The following is a 12,051-nucleotide window of genomic DNA, read 5'->3' as shown; positions in this document are numbered from 1 at the left end:
ACATTTAAAGAAATAGTCCCCCATTCAGATGTCCGGGCGGGGACTCTTCAAGAGGACTTCGTTATCAGGAGAAAGAAAACTGGCGTTCTACGGATCGGAGCGTGGAATGTCAGAACCCTTAATCGGGTAGGTGGGTTAGATAATTTAAAAAGGGAAATGGATAGGTTAGAGTAAAATATAGTGGGAAAGAAAAGTTTGGTGGCAAGAGAAACAAGACTTTTGGTTGGGTGAATACAGAGTTATAAATACAAAATCAAATAGGGGTAATGCAGGAGTAGGTTTAATAGTGAATTTAAAAAATAGGAGTGCGAGTAAGCTACTACAAACAGCATAGCGAACACATTATTGTGGCCAAGATAGACACAAAGCCCATGCCTACTACAGTAGTACAAGTTTATATGCCAACTAGGTCTGCAGATGACGAAGAAATTGATGCAATGTATGATCAAATAAAAGAAATTATTCAGATAGTGAAGGGAGACAAAAATTTAATAGTCATGGGTGACTGGAATTCGAGAGTAGGAAAAGGAAGAGAAGGAAATATAGTAGGTGAATATGGATTGGGGCTAAAAAATGAAAGAGGAAGCCACCTGGTAGAATTTTGCACAGAACATAACTTAATTATAGCGAACACTTGGTTCAAGAATCATAAAAGAAGGCTGTATACATGGCAGAAGCCTGGAGATACTGACAGGTTTCAGCCAGATTATATAATGGTAAGACAGAGATTTAGGAACCAGGTTTTAAATTCTAAGACATTTCCAGGGGCAGAAGTGGACTCTGGCCACAACCTACTGGTTATGACCTGTAGGTTAAAACTGAAAAAACTGCAAAAAGGTGGGAATTTAAGGAGATGGGACCTGGATAAACTGACTTAACCAGAGGTTGTACAGAGTTTCAGGGAGAGCATAAGGGAACAATTGACAGGAATGAGGAAAAGAAATACAGTAGAAGAAGAATGGGTAGCTTTGAGGGATGAGGTAGTGAAGGCAGCAGATGATCAAGTCGGTAAAAAGACGAGGGCTAGTAGAAATCCTTGGATGACAGAAGAAATATTGAATTTAATTGATGAAAGGAGAAAATTAAAAAATGCAGTAAATGAAGCAGGCAAAAAGGAATACAAACGTCCCAAAAATGAGATCGACACGAAGTGCAAAATGGCTAAGCAAGGATGGCTAGATGACAAATGTAAGGATGTAGAGACTTATCTCACTAGGGGTAAGATAGATACTGCCTACAGGAAAATTAAAGAGACCTATGGAGAAAAGAGAACAACTTGTATGAATATCAAGAGCTCAGATGGAAACCCAGTTCTCAACAAAGAAGGGAAAGCAGAATGGTTTAAGGAGTATATAGAGTTTTTATACAAGGGCGAGGTACTTGAGGGTAATATTATGGAAATGGAAGAGGATGTAGATGAAGGTGAAATGGGAGGTAAGATACTGCGTGAAGAGTTTGACAGAGCACTGAAAGACCTAAGTCGAAACAAGGCTCCGAGAGTAGACAACATTCCATTAGAACTACTGACGGCCTTCGGAGAGCCAGTCATGACAAAACTCTACCATCTGGTGAAAAAATGTATGAGCCAGACGAAATACCCTCAGACTTCAAGAAGAATATAATAATTCCAGTCCCAAAGAAAGCAGATGTTGACAGATGTGAAAATTACCGAATTATCAGTTTAATAAATCACGGCTGCAAAGTACTAACGCGAATTCTTTACAGGCGAATGGAAAAACTGGTAGAAGCCGACCTGGGGTGGAAGATCAGTTTGGTTTCCATAGAAATGTTGGAACACATGAGGCAATACTGACCTAACAACTTGTTTTAGAAGAAAGATTAAGGAAAGGCAAACCTACGTTTCTAGCATTTGTAGACTTAGAGAAAGCTTTAGACAATGTTGACTGGAAAACTCTCTTTCAAATTCTGAAGGTGGCAGGGGTAAAATACAGGGAGCGAAAGGCTATTCACAATTTGTACAAAAAACAAGATGGCAGTTATAAGAGTAGAGGGGCATGAAAGGGAAGCAGTGGTTGGAAGGGAGTGAGACAGAGTTGTAGCCTCTCCCCGATGTTATTCAATCTGTATATTGAGAAAGCAATAAAGGAAACAAAAGAAAAATTTGGACTAGGTATTAAAATCCATGGAGAAGAAATAAAAACTTTGAGGTTCGCCGATGACATTGTAATTCTGTCAGAGACAGCAAAGGAACTGGAAGAGCAGTTGAACGGAATTGACAGTGTCTTGAAAGGAGGATATAAGATGAACATCAAAAAAAGCAAAATGATGATAATGGAATGCAGTCGAATTAAATCTGGTGATGCTGCTGGAATTAGTTTAGGAAAAGAGGCACTTAAAGTAGTAAATGAGTTTATCTATTTGGAGAGCAAAATAACTGATGATGGTTGAAGTAGAGAGGATATAAAATGTAGACTGGCATTGGCAAGGAAAGCGTTTCTGAAGAAGAGAAATTTGTTAACACATAGTATAGATTTAAGTGTCAGGAAATCGTTTCTGAGAGTATTTGTTTGGAGTGTAGCCATGTATGGAAGTGAAACATGGACAATAAATAGTTCAGACAAGAAGAGAATATAAGCTTTCAAAATGTGGTACTACAGAAGTATGCTGAAGATTAGATGGGTAGATCACATAACTAATGAGAAGGTATTGAATAGAATTGGGGAGAAGAGGAGTTTGTGGCACAACTTGACAAGAAGAAGGGACTGATTGGTAGGACATGTTCTGAGGCATCAAGGGATCACAAATTTAGTATTGGAGGGCAGCGTGGAGGATAAAAATCATAGAGGGAGACCAAGAGATGAATACACTACGCATATTCAGAAGGATGTAGGCTGCAGTACGTACTGGGAGACGAAGCAGCTTGCACAGAATAGAGTAGCATGAAGAGCCGCATCAGACCAGTCTCAGGACTGAAGACCACAACAACAACAACAACAACAACAACACATTTGAAGAACATCTAAGCCACATATGTGATGATCATGTTGAAGTGTGTTCAGACTGCAGTTCTTGACCAGAATCCAAAAAATGCCTCAATGTCACATTAGAAACAAAAATCTTGTGTTGCTTAGTTAATGCTGATGGAGTCTGTCCTGTTCCAGAGAAAATAAGAGCAATCCCAGATTTTCCATTGGTGATTCATAAAGGAATTATGAACCAAGGCACATTCCCTGCAAGAACTGCTGCAGCAAGCTGCCTAATTTTCCTGTAATAAGGCATCCTTAAGGCTGTGTTATCATCTTCTCCTGTCTTAGCATTGTATGACAATAATGCTGAGACCAAACATACCACTGACACGCGTGGTTTTGGAATAGGGGTAGTCCTGGTACAAATTCAGGGATGTGCCGAAAAGGTACGAAAAGGTAATAGCTTATGTTTCCGGATTACTCTACAAGTCTGAGATGAACTACCCTACCACTAAGAAAGAGTGCCTTGCAGTTGTTTTGACCATCAATATATTTTGAACCTTTTTAATTTACAGACCATTCACCATTGTAACAGAACTCCATTTTCTATATAGACTGTCTACCCTGCAGTATGTGTTGGATCAATTAGTGAGATGGCACTAAGGCTTCAGGAATAAAATGTGATGGTGGTATACAAAAGTGGCCACAAACATAACGATGTCAACTGTCTTTCAAGTAATTCTTTGGCGGAACACAGCAGCATGAATAAAATCTGAGTCATCACCACATTAAATGATACTCTTGCTAAACAGGGGGGGTGATATGGCACTGCTGAAAATCATAGAAGCCTTGTAGAGGAGGAGGAACCAGCTAAAGGAGAATTGCAATTAATAAACAGAGCATTGTACAAGAATAACTTTGATCCAATTAAGTAGAAATGGCTGCTTGTCATCCCTATTATTTGTTGCTGTGAATTTATCATCTCTGGATGATTCTTGAAATATCTTATGTTTGTATATTCTGGGAAATTTGATGTTTGCATAAGTAACAGCATTCTGGAATATTCGGTGTTTGTATAAATAGTTGCACTCTCCACTGAGGAGTTCAGCTGTGTGCTGATTGAATGGTAATGCCAGTCATAATATTCTGTATACTAATAACAAAACTGTAGAACCATCATGTCTGTCTGTTTGGACATTCTAATCACTAAAATTATTTGGCAAATTTTTGTGGGGTTTTTCTCATGTAGTTTAAGCGTAGTTTGGGGCAATGTATAGGCTTTATTTCATCAAAATTGGATCATGGAAAACAGATATCCCTACATATTATAAAAATGTTTGCAAGCACATGTGTATGTTCCACATCTTTCGAAACCACTGGACTGATTTCAACGAAACTTGGTACGTGTATCATTTCTTGTCTGGAAAGAACTGACGTGGGGTTAACAACCACCTTGTATCAAAGGGGTGGTGGTGAAAAAGAAGTATAGTACATGACGTATGAATAGCCAGACTTAATTCGTCCAGTATTTGACAGAGAGAGCACTTAGTGACTCGCAATGAACTTTACACATAATTTTAAACCTTAAAAAAACTTTTTCTCACTAATAACTCCTACAGATGATGAAAGGAAAACGGGTTAGCACTTATTACATTTTCACTTTTCATGCAGTGAAACACATTTTGCAGATAGTATTCACATATACCACTGAATGTAGTAGCAAAATTATATCATTGTATGATACATAGTGAAGGAGATATAACTTCATAAAAATTGAGCTGAGTGAAAATGAAACTGCAAGGTGAAATTCGTTAGAGATACAGGTGAAATATGTGTATAAATATGCCAAATATATGTGGGCAAGGCCATCTTACTACTTTGAAAGAAATACTGTGGGGGTAAAAGTCAGCAACATCTTATTGGGGGGGGGGGGGGGGGGGCGGGAATAGTGATATTGTGGGCAGAGAAGGGGGAGGAGGAGATGGACAGAGAGAGGGCAAGGTAGAAGTGTACAGAGAAATGGACAGGGAAAGGAGATGTACAGAGATAGGGAAGAGGAGGAGAGTAAAAAGGAAAAGACGGCCGGACACACACACACACACACACACACACACACACACACACAGAGAGAGAGAGAGAGAGAGAGAGAGAGAGAGAGAGAGAGAGAGAGAGAGAGAGAGGGGGGGGGGGGGGCAGGAGGAGATGGATTAATAGAATTGGAATAAATACATACCTGGGCAGCACTGGGTACTAGCTAGTGTCAGTCATAAACATAGTTTTTTTAATACTGAGTGTTGAATTTCATTGACCACCATGTTTTTGAATTTGGACTTGATTATGGGTTAAATGTGGCAATAATCTGTACTCTGTGGATAGAAGTGCATTTGTTTGCATGTCAATACAGAGTAATAAATTTCTTAATCTTTCCTGTGTTTCTACAGTGTTTAGTAGATGTGACACAATCATCTATAATCATTAACTAAAGTTTTTAAATTGTATATTTATACATAACAACAAGAATTTACAAGAGTTTGATCATATATCAAGTGTGTGTGCTCGCTGAATAAGGAAATTCTAATGAGACAAGAAACTATGCCAGAAGGAAGATTATGTTCTTAACATACCATTGACACTAGGTCAAGAACTTTTTTATTGTCTCTCAGAGTGGCTTTCAGAAAGGATTCACTAATTTTCCCCAGATATAGCCACACAAGATTTTATAAATTCCAGAGTTACTAAACAAAACAATTCTCCGGTTGGCTTATTCTGAGACCTTACTAAAACTTTTGATTGTGTTGACAACAAAATTCCACTAGGCAAACTAAAGTGTTATGAAATTAATTGGATTCCATTTGCAAGGGTAGTGTCTCACTTCTATAAGAGAAAGCAGAGGTTCACTTTGTCAGACTGAGCTTCAGGAGCGAAACTAACTCTTGAGCCTTTTCTACCTCCACACCTTTGTCATATGGAGATTTGGTAAGGAATGTCTAAGTGACTTGTTAAGACATTTGGAGAGTCTCTGTGCCGTAGTTGAATTTACTATGGAGGTAGAGAAAGATTAATGGCTCTCCTTTCTGGATGTGCTGGTTACAAGGAAAGGTAAGAACCTGCACCCCAGCATATGTCAGAAACCAAAATATGTGGATCAATACCTGCATAAACTTTCAAATCATCACACAAGCCAGAAAAGAGGTATGGTTAGCATGCTTGTAATGTGCATGAGATGAATATGTGAGCCATAGCCCTGCAGGGTTGACATTCAACACTTGGTATACATTCCGAGGAAGAATTGTTATTCCACCAGGGATATGAGGAATATTAAACTACCAAACACTTGCCAGTGTGACACATCTAGAAACAAAATGTAGTCCAGCACATTTCTACCATACATCTGCAGAGTGGTGGACAGAATAAACACTGTATAAAAGTAGGTAGAAGTGTCTTAGATTGGCAGAGAACAAATAGGACACAATTGCAGTGTCAAAAGTATAATGCGTACCATGTACATGCGGAAAAGCCTATGTTGGAATGACTGAATCATCCATCAGTGACTGGGTCATTTAATATAAGCAGCATTACAGGTTTTGACTGAGAGAGAAATCATCTGTGGTACAGCATGCACTGTCTGGACCAAACATGCAATAAAACTCACTTAAATGCAGATTCTCATAGTGGAGAACAGCCATGCCCGTTTGTACAAGGAAGCCATCAAAATTCACCGGCACAACATTGCTTCAACTATAAACAGTAAAATCTCCAGATAAATAGAGCTAGCATTCCCACCCTCCAGTAAATGATGGTTGCAGATAATAAGGGGAAAACTGCTGGGGTAATGACCAGGGAAAGGCCTTCGGACATTGGTGCAGCAAGTACATTTATAACCTCTGATTGCAGCCTTGACTCTAATCTGCCACCACCAGTGAAGTAGGAAGAATTTTTGACAGCACTAGTCACTCATTTTGCTGAAATGTTTGGCAAATTGTAACGTTTGTTGATTACACAAATGTTCTAACCAAATATCCAAAATCAACCTTATACTGCTAGACGGTAGTTGAGCAGTATTGCAGTAGGTTCACAGCTAACAGTTTAGGTTTTCATCATACAAAAATTCACATTATGCAGTTTCAAATGAGACATTTCAGTGTCACAGCCTGACATTAATGCGTATATATATATATATATATACTAAATTAAATATTATGTGCGAAATTCCTCCAGTCCAGTGAGACAAGTTGTAATGAACTCAATCTACAGATATACTAATCGAGCTCAGATGACCATGTTGGTTCTCAGGCTTACCTCTCTCACTGTGATGACCTAAAGACAAAAAAACCGAGCGAGGTGGCGCAGTGGTTAGTACACTGGACTCGCATTCGGGAGGACGACGGTTCAATCCCGTCTCCGGCCATCCTGATTTAGGTTTTCCGTGATTTCCCTAAATCGTTTCAGGCAAATGCTGGGATGGTTCCTTTGAAAGGGCAAGGCCGATTTCCTTCCCCATCCTTCCCTAACCCGAGCTTGCGCTCCGTCTCAAATGACCTCGTTGTCGACGGGACGTTAAACACCACTAACCTAACCTAACCTAAAGACAAAGGTGTTACGTTATTTTGTATATTCTAATTCCCTGTTATTGTGTCAATGCATTTACAATAAATAAAGTATTTCTTTGGCAGAAGCAAGCAGTAAGAACATTGTGTATGGTAGATTGTTCATATTGTAGAGGTTCCCTTAAGGATCTTAGAATTTCTATCTTTTTCTAGGATTCAGAGTGGAAATATGTAATGTGGTGCAAAGATGTTAAGCAAGCTTCCGTCTAAAGTAGAACGAGAAGTTGATAATTCCAACAAATTCAAAAGAAAATTAAAAGCATACCTTATTACTCACTCTGTCTACTGGTTTAAGCACAAATAGCAGAGTGATAGTTTGTCATTGATGTGGTGTACCGATAATGTCTGTAGAAGTTGCTTGTTAATATGCACTGTTACTCATTCCAGATCCCCTACATTTTCTTTAATCAGTTGAGGTAAATCATGGAAAACATAAATCTGAATGACTAAATGGTAATTTGAACCGAAAAGCTAATTCATTGCCTTAATTATTGCAGCACCTCACTGGGTATAATTTTAAAACAGTCATACTTCCTGATCCAGAAAACTTCTCTGACTGGGAAGAGAATGGTGTGATAAATAGGTGAACATCACTCATAACATCATTTCAAGATATGACTTGTCCAAAAATTTTAAGTGACTCTTATTGCAGATTGGGGTGGCAACCATTCTTTGAAGTCTCCCATTCATTCTGTACCTTCAGAATCAAATACATGTATTCTGAGGTAACACTGTATTAGATTACAGGGAGACAGTACTTTACCCACCAGAGCCGTAATTCCAAGAATGCCGACAGACACATAATAAGTGGGAAAAAAAATTATTCCTAGCTTTCAAAACTGTTAGTCAGGAAAGAAAGATAATTTGGAAAACTTGGGGGGGGGGGGGGGGAGCCATTCACTCAGACTCACCTGTTGTGGAAATGAGGGAAGACGAAGATGAAGGGGGGACGGCAGGGAAGCTTCAGTGTAAGAGTCCATGCTCATAAATTAAGGATAATACTGATACATGGTGAAACAATGCTCTGGTGGGTGGTTTGAAGGTTTAAATCACCTCAGGGTATGACCATGCGGTGAATTTGACCTACGGTTGTCGCACAGTGGTGCTGGCAGCAGTCTACATTCGCAGAGCTGTAGTTTTGTATGCCAGAGTACGGTGCAGCGAGTAAGTGTGCAGATGTTTTCAGACGTGCCAATGGTGACTGTGCGTTGAAAATGGCTCAAAGAACACACATTGATGACGTTATGAGGGGCAGAACACTAGGGCGACTGGAGGCTGGTCAAACACAGCAGGTCGTAGCACAGGCCCTCCATGTGCCACAAAGTGTGTTCTCAAGATTATGGCAATGATTCCAGCAGACAGGAAACATGTCCAGGCACTGCAGTACGGGACGTCCACAGTGTACAACACCACAAGAAGACTGATATCTCATCATCAGTGCCCACAGACGGCCATGGAGTACTGCAGGTAGCCTTGCTCAGGACCTTACTGCAGCCACTGGAACAGTTGTCTCCAGACACACAGTCTACAGACGACTGAACAGACATGGTTTATTCACCCAGAGACGTGCAAGGTGCATTCCACTGACCCCTGGTCACAGGAGAGCCCATAAAGGCTGGTGTCAAGGACACAGTCCATAGTCATTGGAACAGTGGTCCCAGGTTATGTTCACGGACAAATCCAGGTATAGTCTGAACAATGATTCTCACCGGGTTTTCTCATGTGGTGTGAACCAGGAACCAGATACCAACCCCTTAACGTCCTTGAAAGGGACCTGTATGGAAGTCTTGGTGAGATGGTGCGGGATGGGATTATGATTAGTGCACATACACTCCTGCATGTCTTTGACAGAGTAACTGTAGCAAGTCAGGTGTATCAGGATGGATGATAGCGCACGACCCCACCGAGCTGCCATCATGGAGGAGTACCTTGAAACAGAAGATATCAGGTGAATTGAGTGGCCTGCCTATTCTCCAGACTTAAACCACATCGAGCACGTCTGGGATGTTCTCGGTTGATGTATCGCTGTACGTCTTCAAACCCCTATGACACTTCAGGAGCTCCAACAGGCACTGGTGCAAGAATGGCAGGCTATATCCCAGATGCTGCTCGACCACCTGACCCAGAGTATACCAACCCATCGTGTGACCTGTGTGCATGTGCATGGTGATTGTATCCCATACTGATGTAGGGGTACATGCACAGGAAACAGTGGCTTTTGTAGCACATATGTTTCATGACGGTTTTCTCGACATATCACCAATACTGTGGACTTACAGATCTGTGTCATCTGTGTTTCCTATGTGTTTATGCTATCAGTGTCAGTTTTGTGTAGTGCCACCACATTCTGCAATTATCCTTAATTTATGAGTATGGGTGTAGTACATAATAGCCAATATATTGGCTTCTATCCAGAGTTGATACAAGAATAATGTAAGAAGTATATGTGGATTGAGGGGAAGAGGAATGAAAACTGGAATAGAGCAATCAAGAAACGTCACAGTTTGATTGTGTATGTGATGTTATTTCAGTGATTAACATTATTGAGACTCATTTACAAAGAACTTGGCACTTTGGCCCACTTGTCAGTATGACGTTTCACCCCATCTGGCCTGGATGAAATCACTGTTTCAGATGGGAATGGTTTCCTAAAGCCATTGTATCTTATCCTGAGTACTGGTAATGGGATGGAATTGACATCTGAGCTGGTCCTCCCACACATGTTCTATTGGGGACAAATCTTGGACTCTTGCAGTCCACAGGAATATCTCAACATCATGCAGACAGTTCATAGAGACACATGCCATGTGTGAAATAGCATTGTCCTTTTGAAAAATGGCCCCTTAATACTATTCCATGAGAGGTAACACATGCAGACGCATGATGTCTGTCGCACTCCATTGTGCTGTCAGAGTTCCCTAAATCGCTACCAGCCATGACTGGAAGTAATACCAGCTGGCTCTACATACCTTGACGCCAGGGATAACATCACTGTGCCTCTCGTTGGAAGAATGGGACCTCTCACCAGGTCACCGTGATGCTTGACCATGGTAGTCATCTGGGGTAGTGCAGAACTGCAATCATCACTCATTGAACTGCAACACCATTCATCAGCAGTTGATGCTTCCCAGTCATGGCACCACTCCAACAAACAGCCATTTTTGTTGTAATAGCAGGGTATGCAAGGGGTGGTAATTCCATAGTCCGGCTTCTTGTGGTCTCTGACCAGTGGTTTAGGATGCCACAGAATGTTACAGGTAGTCCATTACTTGTTATCAGATGGCTGGCACAGACGTGAAGGGGCTATGATGTCTTGGTGCATAATGACATGATCCTTCCTTGTGACGTCAGATGTAGTCAACTAGAACCTTAATGAAGAGTACACCTGCCCTCAGCTTCTCATGGAGTTCAACACTGGGACAGGGTCACATCTTAATGCCCCACAAATCTGTACATTGCATGATTCAACCAGCTGCCCAAATATGGACCAAAAGCGATGCCTCTCAAAAGCTGTTAAGTGCTGATAACATTGTTTCACATGAGTATGCAACACCTCAATACCCTTCACAATGATTACTCAATGCCGGATACTATTCATACTCCTTATATATGCCACCAGGCCTGGTAGCAACACTAATCCACTCTGGTGGCTGTTCTGCCTGTCACAAAGGATTGCAGATCTAATCATACATACCTGCCAATAATCTGAAAGTGTTTGAAGTGACATTGAAATCCAACCACGTCTCCTGGTTGCTTCACTCTTTTCGTCAGGCAATGTAAACAAATAAAACCACAAAACAGTCAATTATTGATAAAATTATTTAATTGAATAGATAAAAAATCTACTCACCAAAGAGGCAGCAGAACACACACACATAAAAGACTGTTGTGATGGGCAAGCTTTCGGAACTAGTGGCCCCTTCTTCAGGCAGAAGGGTTGCAAAGGAAGGAAGAAGGGTGAAGGAAAAGGACTGGAGAGGTCTAGGGAAAGGGGTAGATTTTGGGAAAGTCACCCAGAATTGTGGGTCAGGGGAGACTTACTGTATGGGTAAATATGAAGTCAATTCTGTTGTCTGCACAATCCCAGGCTCTTAGCATCCAACTTTCCTCCCTCGACCACATAGCAGTTAAGCTTGAGTTGAAGATAACCATCAACAAAATAGTCATCACAGATATCAGAAATGCACTATAGGATGACACATTAAACTAAAACCTATTTCCTGCTGATAACTCGGAGAACTAATAATGTCAAAGTGTCTGGCCATCAAAGGATCGTGGGGTTTATGAAACTGGGAAAAGCCTATCATCTCTGCAAAGATGGAATATTAAACATTACAAACCAATTGACAATAAAGTATAAAAAACGGTTTGTCAGACCTGTAGCTGTTTTCTTCAACCATCTACATCTCACGGGTATACTCGTTGCACTAGATTAACTGTTTCAATGATGAATCCATCAATACTGCATTTGTTGCTTTGAATTAGTCACCAGCCTGACACTTGTATGTGCAATTGAC

At 40.6% G+C, this 12,051-nt stretch overlaps 1 protein-coding gene across 9 annotated transcripts in view; it reads left to right on the top strand.

Moving 5' to 3' along the window:
• Window positions 1–12,051, top strand: part of LOC126355056 (protein lava lamp) — a 176,747-nt gene that overhangs the window by 31,579 nt on the left and 133,117 nt on the right. The gene's annotated exons all lie outside the window — the stretch shown is intronic.

The sequence above is a fragment of the Schistocerca gregaria genome, chromosome 3 (assembly GCF_023897955.1).
Source record: "Schistocerca gregaria isolate iqSchGreg1 chromosome 3, iqSchGreg1.2, whole genome shotgun sequence".
NCBI classification, from domain to species: domain Eukaryota; kingdom Metazoa; phylum Arthropoda; class Insecta; order Orthoptera; family Acrididae; genus Schistocerca; species Schistocerca gregaria.
Note: the sequence above shows the minus strand (reverse complement) of the source record. Positions and strands in the feature narration are given on the sequence as shown.